This window comes from Saimiri boliviensis, chromosome 16 (genome assembly GCF_048565385.1).
Source record: "Saimiri boliviensis isolate mSaiBol1 chromosome 16, mSaiBol1.pri, whole genome shotgun sequence".
NCBI classification, from domain to species: Eukaryota; Metazoa; Chordata; class Mammalia; order Primates; family Cebidae; genus Saimiri; species Saimiri boliviensis.
The window spans coordinates 52,826,659-52,841,853 of record NC_133464.1 but is presented as its reverse complement, the minus strand read 5'-3'; positions in this window follow the sequence as shown (position 1 = coordinate 52,841,853).

Sequence of the window (15,195 nt, the reverse complement as noted above, 5' to 3'; positions counted from 1 at the left end):
TTTGAATTTGTTCTTTTTCAATATTTTAAAAGAAGGCTTAGATTATTGACTTTAGATCTTTCTTGCTTTCTAATATATTCATTCAATGCTATAAATTTCCCTGTAATACTGCTTTTACTGCATCCCACAAATTTTCGTGTTTCTATTTTTATGTAGTTCAATTTGTTTTAAAAAAATTTATCTTGATAGTTTTTCTTTGGCCCATCTATTTTGGAAATATGTTATTTAATTTTCAATATTTTGGTGTTTTCCAGCTATCTTTCTGCTATTGATTTCTAACTTAATTCCATTGTTGTCTGAGAGCAGATATTTTTCTATCCATTGGTGCAACAGGACGGCTAAAGGGGAGAGAATTTCAGTATTTCCCTTTCTTCACATGGAAAGCTAGAGTTGGCAGAATTTGGGTATTTCTCTTCCCAGGTAGTTCAAGCTGATAAAACCTAGTAGGTTAGCCACTGGTAAAACTAGTTTCTTGGGAAGGCCTTTAAAAATGTTAATATCAGCATTGACATTGGGCCCTTTGGATGATTATCTCAAATACACAGAGTATATTTCGTCTAAATGCAATCTGAAAATTTATCAGAATGTGAATTTTACAGAATGCTGTAGTTTATTTCAAAATGATTCCTTTTTCTTTCCTCCTACAAGCAGTAAGAGAGGATTTTTTCCTGACATTTACTGTGAATGCCTGGTGGAACTACTGGAAGTAAAACTCAGAAAATTGTTGGACTCTCCTATGACTGTGATCTCCTGGAGTTTTTAACTCTCTAAATTATGATTCATCAATTACAGTTTAGGATTCCCTATCCCAGCATTTTTTCCCATTGAAGTTTCTTCCTGGGTTTCTGCTCCAGCAAATTGTAATTCTCTGGATCTGTCTGTCTCTCCAATTTGGGTCACAGCATTTTGCACTGTGCTCTCACTTCTCTGACAGCTCTCAGAAGAGGTGCTGATTTTTCAAGTTGTTGAGTCGTTATTTAGAGTAGCAACTTCTAAGCTCCTTACATGCTAGACCTGAAAAATTTAGAGTGGAAGTTTTTGATGAAAGATGATATGAAGATAGTAGAAGCTCTGTGGGATGGAGTGGTAAGAAAACCACAAGTGCTGAGGATAACCTGAGAATATTATATAGACTTAACACAATCCAATCCTTCTGTGTGTAACTATGTCATAGCTGAAGGGGTAAAATTACAGACAGTAGTTGGGAAACTGGAGAGAACAGGCTCAGACATTCTATATCCTGCATATGAATGTTAAAGGGTCATCATGAGAGGCTCTCAGACAGCAATGTTTCTATTCAATTCTGAAATATTTGAAGGGATTTTTTTTTTTTACCAGATTGATTGTTTTGCTTTTTGTAACTTTTATAGAGAGACTTTCAGTAGCACAATATCAGCTACTAAGCCTGCCTCATCACGGCATTTCTCATACGCCAGAGGGTTTATATTGCCAGCATCCATATTGATCCACTTTACCTGGTTTACCTTTATAGAGCATTTCACATCTTTGTTGATAATACTAACTGAGTTGCTGCAGGATTGAAGGATTGTTCACAGTATATTGCAATAAAGATTGTAAAGTGTCTTTAGAATGCAGCAAAATTGACAGGAAGTACAGCTTATGATTCTGAATGCATTGACAATGGGCCCTTTAGATGATTATCTCAAATATACAGAATATGTTTAGTCTAAATCCAATCTGAATATTTCTCAACTGCTGTCTGAGTCACACTGTATGGTATAACATTTCAGAATGCATTCTCTAATAAAAGCATGGTAGTAACTTTTCTGTTGCTATGGTTAGTGAAATTTAAAAATTTCCCTATGGGCAGTATTCTCCGCTTTACTAGGCAGGTTGTAGATTTTTTTCTCCACTGGATTTCAAAGTCTACATTTGTCAGCTTTGTTCAGCTATTATTTTCAAACAGACACAAACACACTCATACATATATGTGTATATATATGTCTGTGTGTGTGTGTGTGTGTGTGTGTGTGTGTATATATATATATATATATATATATATATATATATATATATATATATAGTTTTTTAAAATTTATTTACTTTTTTGAGATAGAGTTTTGCTCTGTCACCCAGGCTGGAATGCAATGACAGTATCTCAGCTCACTGCAACTTCTATCTCCTGGGTTCAAGCAATTCTTGTGCCTCAGTCTCCCAAGTAGTTGGAATTATAGGCACCTGCTGCCATCTATTTTAATTCTCTCTCTCTCTATTAAAATCTGTACTACTACTGACTACTACTCTTTGATCATACTATTCTATAGTTACACTTTTTTTTTTTTTTTTTTGAGACAGAATCTCACTCTGTCACCCAGGCTAGAGGGCAGTGGTGTGATCATAGCTTACTGTGGCCTCAACCTCGCAGGCTCAAGCAATCCTCTCACCTCAGCCTCCTAAATAGCTGGGAATACAGGCATGTGCCACCACGTCTGGATAATTTTCTGCATTTTTTTTTTGTAGAGATGGTGTGTGTGGAACTCGGCTTCAGCAATCCACCTAACTTGGCCTCTCAACTTGCTGAGATTATAGGCATGAGCCACCAGCCCTGGCTGGTGTATCCCATTTTAAAATATAATTACATTATTATCTGAAATTTCCACATATAATTTATAGTCAAATAAATCCACAGCTTGTTTTTCTCTAGAACACAGAGATTTTCAACTCTTTCAGCTACTCATTTTGGGATATCCAACCATATTGCTAAATAGCATGCTTATAATTTTATTTTAAAAATTATGTTAATACATTTATATTTCATTTCAGATAAATCTTTTCTTTGTGGAAATAAATGGTTTTCTTTTACTTTCATTGCTTATACCACTCCACCACTGGCACACATGTTTTCTGTTCTCTTATCCTCACAATATAGTTATTTATTAATTTTGGTTACATAAAACTTTAGAATTTATGACAATGCAAACATATTTACATATTGTGTATCAAAAGTATGCTTTTTTCTAGCACTTCTGCTTTCTCTGAAAGTAATATTCTGTTTCTGTGCTTTATTCATCTTCTGTGTATTTAATACTAATTTAGCTCCAAATTCTCTACCTCATATTTCATCTCTTCCATTTTCCTTCTTCTCTCTCCCTAAAGATATTATTTACATAGACTGGTCCTGAAAATGTCTTTTCATTCTCATTATCCATTTATTTATTTATTTTTTTATTATCCAGAAAACTTTCTCAACATTCTCTTTTATCACTTCCATGTACTTTATCTAATTTCCAATCCCATTTGCGGTTTTAAAGAGCTCTATTTTACGATGACCAAGATTTTTTTCTTTTTAAATTTCCTGCACTAGTATTTTTTTTTTAATTATACTTTAAGTTCTGGGATACATGTGCCAAATGTGCAGGTTTGTTACATAGGTATACACGTGCCATGGCATTTTGCTGTACCCATCAACCCATCATCTACCTTAGGTACTTCTCCTAATGCTATCCCTTCCTTAGCCCACTGCCCACTGACAGGTCCCAGTGTGTGATGTTCCCTTCCCTGTGTCCATGTGTTCTCATCATTCAACTCCCACTTATAAGTGAGAACATTTGGTATTTGGTTTTCTGTTTTTGTGTTTGTTTGCTGAGAATGATGGTTTCCAGCTTCCTCCATTTCCCTGCAAAGGACATGAACTCATCCTTTTTTATGGCTGCATAGTGTTCCATGGTGTATATGTGCCACATTTTCTTGATTCAGTCTATCCTTAATGGGCATTTGAGTTGGATCAAAGCCTTTGCTATTGTGAATAGTGCTGCAATAAACATATGTGTTCATGGGTCTTTTTTTTTTTTTTTTTTTTTTTTTTTTTGAGGCGGAGTTTCACTCTTGTTACCCAGGCTGGAGTGCAATGGCGCGATCTCGGCTCACCGCAACCTCCGCCTCCTGGGTTCAGGCAATTCTCCTGCCTCAGCCTCCTAAGTAGTTGGGATTACAGGCACGAGCCACCATGCCCAGCTAATTTTTTGTATTTTTAGTAGAGATGGGGTTTCACCATGTTGACCAGGATGGTCTTGATCTCTCGACCTCGTGATCCACCCGCCTCGGCCTCCCAAAGTGCTGGGATTACAGGCTTGAGCCACCGCGCCTGGCCCATGGGTCTTTATAGTAAAATGATTTACAATCCTTTGGGTAAATACCCAGTAATGAGATCACTGGGTCAAATGATATTTCTAATTTTAGATCCTTGAGGAATCACCACAATGTCCTCCACAATGGTTGAACTAATGTACACTCTCACCAGCAGTGTAAAAGTGTTCCTATTTCTCCACATCCTCTCCAGCATCTGCTGTTTTTCTGACTTTTAATGGTCGCCATTCTAACTGGCATGAGATGGTATTTCATTATGGTTTTGATTTGCATTTGTCTAATGACCCAGTGATGATGAGCTTTTTTTCATGTGTTTGTTGGCTACATAAATGCCTTCTTTTGAGAAGTGTCTGTTCATATATTTTGCCCACATTTTGGAGTCATTTGTTTTTCTCTTGTAAATTTATTTAAGTTCTTTGTAGATTCTGGATATTAGCCCTTTGCCAGATGGATAGATTGCAAAAATTTTCTATTTTGTAGGTTTCCTGTTCACTCTGATGATAGTTTCTTTTGCTGTGGAGAAGCTCTTTAGTTTTAATTAAATCCCATTTGTCAATTTAGGCTTTTGTTGCCATTGCTTTTGGTGTTTTAGTCATGAAGACTTTGCCCATCCTATGTCCTGAATGATTTTCTCTAGGGTTTTTAATGGTTTTAGATCTTATGTTTAAGTCTTTCATCCATCTTGAGTTAATTTTTGTATAACGTGTAAGAAAGAGGTGCCAGTTTCAGTTTTCTGCATATGATTAGCCAGTTTTCCCAACACCATTTGTTAAATAGGAATCCTTTCCTCATTGTTTTTGTGAGGTTTGCAAAGATCAGATGGTTGTAGATGTGTGGCATTATTTCTGAGGCCTTTGTTCTGTTCCATTGGTCTATATATCTGTTTTGGTACCAGTACCATGCTGTTTTGGTTACTATACCCATAGTTTGAGGTCAGGTAGCATGATGCCTCCAGCTTTGTTCTTTTGGCTCAATTGGCTATACAGGCTCATTTTTGGTTCCACATGAAATTTAGTTTTTTCTAATTCTGTGAAGAAAGTCAAGGGTAGCTTGAGAGGGATAGTATTGAATCTATGAATCTATAAATTACTTTGGGGATTATGACCATTTTAATGATATTGATTCTTCCTATGCATGACCATGGAATATTTTTTCATATGTTTGTGTCCTCTTTTATTTCCTTGAGCAGTGATTTGTAGTTCTCCTTGAAAATGTCCTTCACATCCTTTGCAAGTTGTATTCATAGGTATTTTATTCTCTTTGTAGCTATTGTAAATGGGAGTTCACTCATTATTTGGCTCTGTGTTTATTATTGGTGTGTAGGAATGTTTGTGATTTTTGCACCTTCATTTTGTATCCTGAGACTGTGCTAAAGTTTCTTATCATCTTAAGGAGATTTTGGACTGAGACAATGGGATTTTCTAAATACACAATCATGTCATCTGCAAACAGAGAAAATTTGACTTCCTCTCTTCCTATTTGAATACCTTTATTTCTTTCTCTTGCCTGATTCCCCTGGCCAGAACTTCCAGTACTATGTTGAATAGGAGTGTTGAGAGAGGGCAAAGGGAATGCTTCCAGCTTTGTCTTGTGCTATTTTGCAAAGGGAATGCTTCCAGCTTTGGCTCATTCAGTATGATATTGGCTGTGGGTCTGTCATAAATAGCTCTTATTATTTTGAGATATGTTCCATCAATACACAGTTTATTGAGAGTTTTTAGCATGAAGTGCTGTTGAATTTTATCAAAGGCCTTTTCTGTATCTATTGAGATAATCACATGGTTTTTTTCATTGGTTCTGTTTATGTGATGAATTATGTTTACTGATTTGTGTACGTTGAATAAGCTTTGCATCCCAGGGATGAAGCCTACTTGATCTTGTTGGATAAGCTTTTTGATGTGATGCTGGATTTGGTTTGGCAGTATTTTATTGGGGATTTTTGCATCAATTTTAATCAGGTATATTAGCCTGAAATTTTTTTTTTTTTTTTTTTTTTTTTTTTTTTTGTGTCTCTGCCAGGTTTTGGTATCAGGGTGATGCCGGTCTCATAAAATGAGTTAGGGAGGTGTTTCTCTTTTTCTATTGTTTGAAATAGTTTCAGAAGTAATGTACCAGTTCCTCTTTGTATCTCTGGTAGAATTTGTCTGTGAATCCATCTGGTCTTGGGCTTTTTTTTTTTGGTTGGTAAGCTATTAATTACTGCCTCAATTTCAGAATTTGTTATTAGTCTATTCAGGGATTCAATTTTTCCCTAGTTTATTCTTGGGAGGGTGTATGTGTCCAGGAATTTATCCATTCTTGGGGTGCCACAGAAAAGAAAGCTTGGAAGAAATGGATAAATTCCAAGTTTTGTTTTCTATGCCATCCCACTCTGGAGGTGAGATATTGATGCAGTATCTTCTTGGGTATCTTTTAGGTAAATAATAAAATATATTTCAAAAAAGATTTTTTTCCACTGACATAGTATCAGAATACCATAAATTGCTTTTTCCTAGATAAATGTTTTGTTCTTCTTTCCTACTGTATGTTTTACACATATATCTGGCAATTCTTTGCTATCTCTTCCTACTTAAAAGTGGCAAGTAGAAGTCTGACATGGCAGACCTGTTCCTGTGATCTTACTTTCTAAACAATCTAGTTAGAGTCTTTCCTTGGGAACACCCTATTGTTAGTATGTACAAGTTTTTTATCTTTTCTGATACCCCAGGGAAGCCTCATCCAAACAACTGACTGCTAGGTATGCTGCTAGCACAGTGGAGGTGAGCAGATAAAGAATACCTGAGTTACAGCATCTGGTACGAGAGCATTGTCCATACCTTGGATGTTATATATTACTAGCTCCTCTCCAGTAGCTCTTGTTTCCTCTTATTCCTCCTGCATTTATTTTTATTTTAATCCTCTCCAGAGGATGTATATCTTTTGCCTGAGAGGAGAGAGGTCAGTTAACATGCTGAAAGGAAAAATGATTCAGGGATTCTTAAAAATACTTTAATTCAATTATATTGGTTTATTCAATACTTTTCCTTCCAGAGGAAATAGTATGATACATTACAAAGCTTTTTTTTCTTTTTTTCTTTTTTTCTTTTGTTGGTGGAGGGCATTCTAAGATGGAAGTTACACTGTTTTGAATTTTTTTCTTTATAGCAGGCTAAGGATTTTCTGGTTCACATTATTTCGTTTTTGCTATCCTCTCTTCCACTCTCAATCTCTGGATGGCATTTATATGGTATTTAAAATAATACATTTACTAATGTATAATTTACTAATGTAAATACATTTAATAATGTGTAGGACAGTTTCAGTAAGGGAAGGGAGGTAAATATGTTTGTTTAATCTAGCATATTTAACAACAAGCCTTCCCTCAATATAGTTGTGTGGTTTTTTTAAATAAATACATTGCTTAAATCCTTTATCATGTAGAAGATTCAATGAGTATTTAATAGGTGTTTCAGAGATATGTTAAGAGAAGAATATTGTTTATAGACAGATTCTGAAAATCTGCTTCTGAGTATAAAAATACTTGGTGTTATTTTTTGAAAGAATATAAAAAAATGTAAGAAATAAAGTTGATTCTTCTCAAACACAGTGAACACAGTTTATATATGCCAACAAATAGAAAGGCTATGTTTGTTTTACTTTTTAGACTAATACAGTATGCAGCTAATAAAATGTATATAACCCAGAATTTCAATTAATAACGTATAATAAAAAGTTTATGAACAAAATATTTGAATAACATTTTAATAAAGTGTTATTCTTCCATACAAACATATATAAATTAGTGTATACATCTATTATTATTTATGCTAAATATTTAGAGTTTTTCCAAATTTATATTGTGAAGATCATCTTGGATTATGAAACATCATTGAACTCAGTTGATAATTAATACTAAAAACAACTATCATCAGGAAGATCAATTTGTAAAGTCAAATTATATTTGGTAATCAGTTTCTAAGTTGTATTTCTTTAGTTCTGATACTACACATAGCTTATGAATCAATGTAGCTATCTATGGGTATGTTTTGTCATTAGTTCATCTCACTGGCTTGAAGAAGAAATTATTTTGCATGTAATTAGGAGCTCAAAGGGAGCACTATAATGTTTCTTTACAGCTCTGTAGACAAATGCTTAGAAAATTAACTGGGTCTAAGTCATTTTGATTTTTAGTGTAATATTTTAAAGACATCATGGGAAATATATTCATGTATGCAGTAGATTCAAAACTGCTTCCTATAGGAAATCTGGGGTTTGCATTTTCTTGTTCTTATAAACTTCCTTAGTGTTTTTAAAAACTTGAGCTTTCAAGTTAAACTTTTTAATTTTCATTAACATTTCTTACCACTTGACTATTTTTGTGTTAAGTATATGGGTTTACCGTCAAACAAAAATATAAATTATAAGTCAGAACATTATTGAAAGCACAATTTCAAATAGATATGCAGTTCTATAAAAAATTTGATAAAAATAATGTTTATGAAACATTGACGTATGTGCAATCTCTATTTGGAATATAAGTTTATGTTCTTTAAATATGGTTATTTAATCAAATTAACTCATCAACAGATTTGCCTTTTGGTGAGTAAACATTAATATTCTCCTTGGCAACAAGAAAATACCACATAAAATCATATTTTTAATAATGCTTAATACCCTTTTTAGTGTATTATTTATTATTCCATATATATAAGCCATACATGAACATTTTTTCCAATTAGGTACTCTGAAGATCTAACATGCATGTCATGAAAAGGTAAAGTGAATGTCTTAATATTGTCCTGTCTGCAGTGTTATTTATATGTTTTATACATATTTTAGAAAAAATAAAAAGAATAATTTTTTATTTTTCATTGTATGCATTTTTGCTTGACAATTATTTCAGCCTTAATGTCAAAATAATGATATGGATAAATGAAGTTTTAGTGTTATCGAAGTAGAACAGAAAAGAAAGAAAGGTAAAAGAAAACAATGTTGCTTTACTCTTGCAGTTATGGTGGAGGCCAATAATTGCCTTCACTTGTTACCTCTCAGAAGTGTTTCTACAATTTAATTTCATCTGGTAAAGTTGAGAATTATGGTCATTAGATGACCACTTATTTATTAATAGTTTATGCAACCTGGTTTCATTCATAGTTTTGTTCTATTTTGTGTACTCTCTTGAAATTCTTGTGATTTTAAGGCATGCTAAGCTAGACAACATTATTTTCATAATCATTGCTAAACTCAGAGTTCTCTTAGAAAAATCAATTCAAAGAATAAAGAACAGTTAGAAAAATCACCACTAATGCACATTTTACTGTCATTTCCCATTTGCAAAAGGGAGAAATATTAGCTAAATATATATTGAATGGCTATGGTGATGCATCTTCGTCAGCTTCAGTCTGCTTCTGTTTAGTATAACAAAAAATAGTAGACAATCCTCCCAACTATGTAAATTAGACAAAATAGGAGATATTTTAGTTTATAAAGCCTATGTCAGTGTTTGTAATTTCTGCATCTTGCCATGTATTTTTATTCAGAATGCATCACTGATTTGAATGGGCAATTCTGTATATGGATCGATGGTATGATCTGGCGAATAGCTCTAAAAAGAACCTAAATACAAAATAGCTTGTGGCTAAATGCCTTATATAAAACATTAATCCATCTGTTCAAATTAAGCCAATATATGTCTCAAGAAAATAAACTACAAGTAAATAAAACTGAATGATGAAATAATGCCTAGATTCTCTCTGGGATAAATGTGTTCTGGATATAAAAACGTCATTGCTTTTTTTTTTTTTTTTAAGCCTATTCTGAAAGGCTGTTTCTATGGTTTTTCACATTTAAAACGGCTGTCTTTAGATAAACACGTCAGTCGTGATAAAGTTGCTCTGAATTATTTTAATTTTATATTATTGTATAAAATGGGCCATAAATACATACAAATATATTCTGTGACACATTCTATATGAATCTTAGAAGTTATCAGCAGTACACATTACATCCTATTCTCCTCCTACATGAAGAGTGGGCAATTGGCACATCCAGATAGAGCAGGTGGTAGTGAAAAGAGTGCCAAGCCAGAATGTGGAACATTTGTAGAAATCTGCTATTCTTTTTTGCTACCCCAGGTCACTGATACAAAATAAATAAACTTATTTTATGACTTTTGAAGGTTTTTACACACTGGCCTTTAAAAGTTGAAGTCATATACAGGATACTAATTGCAAACCTGAAATGATTTTTAATATTTATATTGCATAAGTAATACATGGTACAAGATAACATATTTTCCCCAAATATGTCAATTTCAGAGGTGGAAAATTTGAAGCAGACATAACTAGAGAGTAAAGCTTGGATGTTTGGCTGACACCTTGAAAGTAAACTACCTATCAGGTAGTATGTTTATTACCTGGGTAGCAAAATAATCTGTATACCAAGCCCCATGACACACAATTGACCTATATAACAAAACTGCACATGTACACCTGAACCTAAAGTAAAAGTTAAAAAAAGGAAATAGTAAAAAAAGAATGCACTCTCAAAAGAGGGCTCAGGCTAAAGACTTAGCGGGAAGGTATAAGTTAATGTTTCACAGAATATCCCTCTTTTCTTGGTGTCTGGAATACTGTCCTCTGATTCTCTTCCTTCTCAGATCAGTAATCAATACTCTCTCTCTTTTCTTCTGCTAAATCCTAAACATTTCAGATCCTTCATACTTCTATTCTTGGTCATTTTATTTTCTTGTTTTCCTTGTTGATGGGGTTTTTCATCATCTCTTGAACCATTCAGTACTCTATACTTAACAACAGCTAAAACTTTATTCATGGCCTTGACCTTCCTTGTATCTCAAATATATGAATTTAGGCAGAGTGTAAAAAAGAGAGAATAAATCGCCCACCTAAATGCCCTACAGGTAATTTCAAATTCAATATTAGCAATTATATCAATTTCTTTTGCCAAATCTATTCCCAGTTTTATCTTAAGAGTATTATCAGCTATTCACTGGCTGAAGCAAAAATAATCATCCAAATTATAAGTTACTCAATTACCTATATTCCCTTACTAAAACAAATCTTGCAAGGGTCTTCTTTCCTTTCAGCATCCCTAACCCCTTTAGCGGATCCTTTACATTTCTCATGAATAACTGCAACATAACTGTCTTACAGCTTTCTGTGATTTCATTATTTCTTCTCAATCCATTCACCATATTGCTGCCAGAATTTTTACTTAAAAATGCCAGATTCAGTTGTCGCTTTTCTGCTTCCAATCTTTCCATTTTTCTTAATTATTTTTGAATAAATTAAAAGGATTCTACACAGCATAGACTAAATTATTCTCATTTTCTTTTCTTTATGTTCCCATTCTAAAACATGGCCACTCTGAATTAGTGGCAATTTTCTCACACGTGCCATGATTTATGTACCTTTCAAATTCTAAGTCCTTTGTCTTTTCTTGATATATCTCTTAAAATTTGGTAAATCTGATGAGCACATTCGATAAACACCTACTTCAAACTCAAATTCAAGTGTCATATTTTCTCTGTAGCTTTTTCAGTATCACTGCACTAATTTAGCTCTGCACCTCTATTTTCCCATCAGGTTAGGACAATCTCCAATTTTCACAGCTAACTGTAATAACTATATGCTTATCTGGCAGCCAAACTCACTAGAATAAACACCTAGAGTACAGGAATTATTTAAAAATCATGTTTGTATATCCTATATGCCCATTGCAGGCACTTAATAGATATAAATCATAGAAAAAAAACTGAGCTTGTGACTTTTCCAGTTAAACTAAAAAAAAAAAAAAAAAAAAAAAAAAAAAAAAAAAACCGATATCAAGCATCTTCCCAAAAAAGAGTAACAAATCAGCTTGGGGTCCCAGCAAACATTCTTCCTATCAACAAAATGGGCACTAATATCCAAAGGCAAACTCTCATAAAGCACTCACCTAACAGCTCTGGAATTACTCAGACTAAAATTTATCCACATTACAGAACTCTTTAAGAGGTGCCTATGGCAGGAAATATATATATAAAACCAAATTCTCGTCTCTTCACCGTGTGCAACTCAGTGATACCTGGATTGTTAGAAAGAAAACATTTTGTATGGTGTCTAAGACGTCTGCGTAGTTTTTGCAGTATTTCAAAATTATTTAGCTCTGAGGAGGGAGAAGAAGCAACAATCATCAGGCCAAGATAAAAATTAATAGGCTCTGTATTGACCAGACACAGTTCTTTACTCTGAGTTCTTGCCAGAGTCAAATGTAACATTTCTTCGCTTCTACTTTTGACTGTCTTCAGGGACCACCATTGAAAGAGGTGCAAGTTGCAAAGTGTTGGTTATCTCATTCAACCCATCAAAAAGCAAATAATAGTTTTTTGAGTAAGTGAAAACAATATGGATCCTGAAAGCTGAAAACGAAAATTCTTAAAGAATAATAAGGGAAAGAACAAGAGAGAAAGAAATGGAAGAGGAAGATTTAACAACTTAACATTTGTTACCCATGCCTACAACAGATTTCATTAACCATTATACTGTTAGTGTCTTTCTAAATACAGTAACCAAGGTAAGAATTTTGCTCCTTACAAATCTGTACTAGGAGTAATTGCAGTTCTTTTAAAATGGTTTATTTTTTCCATGTCTTCCTCAATTAAGTCAATGGCAGGATTTACATATACCATTTATAGCACTGTCTACATACATTTTGGAATCAATTGTACTGCTTTACTTAATGGCTTAAGTTACATTTTACTTCATGGCTTATTTCCTTAGTCAAATGTTTATTTTTATGTTCAATAATAAAGATGAATGAGAAAACAAATTATTACTCAGTTTCTATTGTATTTTCCCTCATATGATTTTTCCCCTAAGATCTTTGAGTAATAAGTCATTTTTGGCAATTATATTTACATCAATAACCATAAGGTAAAAATCGGAAATTTTATCCAGGAGAAGAAATAAAGAGGAAAAAAATGGAAGATATAAAAAAATCGAAACATATGTAAAATAAATGGCTCAATGTAAAATTGAAAGCAAAAATTTTATTCAAGACTTATTTTACTTAATAATATTAGTGATTTCCATTGGTGGGAATGTCAGAATCTCATCTACACCATCAATATTATATGATGTTCTTTTGACTAAATTTAATAAAAAATACTTAAATTTTCATTTAATTGATTTATTTAATATCTTATCATTTAAACCATTTTAATACCTATCATGTTTGCTGGTTGGAAATAATTAGTTGTGTCATAAAGATAAATATATCCAGCATTCTGACCCAATAAAAGTGAAAAAAAAATGCTCTAAACTCTTTTCTTATTCATATAATACCAAGGAACTGACTTAACAGTTCTCCTTGCTTCCGTGGCCCTTAATGAAGTTATCTTTCTAAAATTAATTATTTTATTAACCCTCTCGGCATTTTTCTACACAATCCTTACCCCAGATTTTCACACGATCTTGCATATAATATTAGAGAATAATGATTGTATAGTGTTTTATAATTGTTTGCATATCTGCTGTTTGACTCTAAGCAATTTGCCTTTAGCTTATGTATCTTTATTGTCTAGCCTATGCCTGATATTAAAAGTGGATAAAATCATTAGTAAATAAATATTAATTTTAATTATAACTATAGGAGGTGGGACAGGGCAACTCTCAGAAGAGATTGTCTACAAATGCTTAGTTATGACAGGATATTTTTTCTTTACAATCTCTCTATCCACAAAAATTTCTTAATTGTCCTCCTTTTTTTAATCTTCCTTGAAAAACTATTCCTATTTGCCAGTGGTAGCATTAAAAGAGATAGATCTTTTTATTGTATTTTATTTCGTTAATAGGAACTGTTGGCAAATAAAATGCATAGTACATATGAAGGACCATGTCCTTTTCTATAAATAAAAAGACAAATTTAATAGCAATGTGTATATCTTATCTCAATATGCACTATTCATCTCAGGTGAGAGAAGAATTTTCCTATAAAACCACATGCTTCAAGTTGTTCCTAGACACACAGGAACTGTAAAGTTATGGACACAATGTCCTGATTAGTAACTTACAAAGTGGATATACTTACTGACAATATATTGATGTCCACACAATGCACAAAACAAAAAATAAGATAGAACATTTACTGTATTTCCTATGAATTATTATAAAAATCTCTATATGATCATCTCTTGGGGAACTTATTTTGTATACTAAGAACAACACAATCATCTCAATTTCTCTTCATGTAAGGGCAAAACAATTTGTTCCTGCTTATGTTTTTTAAAAGTCAATTTTTTTCTGTCTATGTCATGTAGTCAACATATATATTGAAAACAATTCTTCAGATAATTTATATAATAAATATGATTATATTTTATAAATATGTATCATGATACACATAACCACATTTACAAATATGCATTCATTCTTGTACATAGCTTTAAATGGGTTTTGTGTTCTTCTCAACGAAGTTATTTCCCATTCTTCTAAATCTTTTATTGGTCTTTTGTCACTGGAATTTACACTGGCAAAAATACCCATCCTCCACCAACTTAAATTCCCCCTTCCAAGGATTAGTTAGCTTTTGTTATTTCAGTAATACTGGAAAACATACTCCAAAAACTGAATGGGAAAGAAATGAGGTTGAAGGGAAACATAGGAGCCAGGCCATGAAAACACAGGGAAAACACATTTAGGAGTTAATTCTTTCTAAGAGCAACTTTAAAAATCAATGATATTTTGATGTCATTTTATGGTTTAATGAGGTATTTAATCTGTTGTGTGGATCATAAATATAAAAGTGGCAAAATTGGTAAAGGGGATGAAGTTTGTTTTAGCAATCTAAACCAAAGTTGATTTTTGACAAAACATAATGATGTGGCAGATGTCATAGAGAATAGGCACGGATTTATGAGACTTAAATGGGAGAGAGAGAGAAATAGTTGGTATCTGGTAGGTTTCCATCTTGCTAACTTCATGGATGACAGTCGTATACACAGAGTTAGAGAACAAAGGAATAAAAACTTGTATGGAGAACAGTAACTTGAAAGATTTTATCTGAGTTTAGGTTGCTTCTAGAAACAGATGCTGAGGAAACTCAAATAGC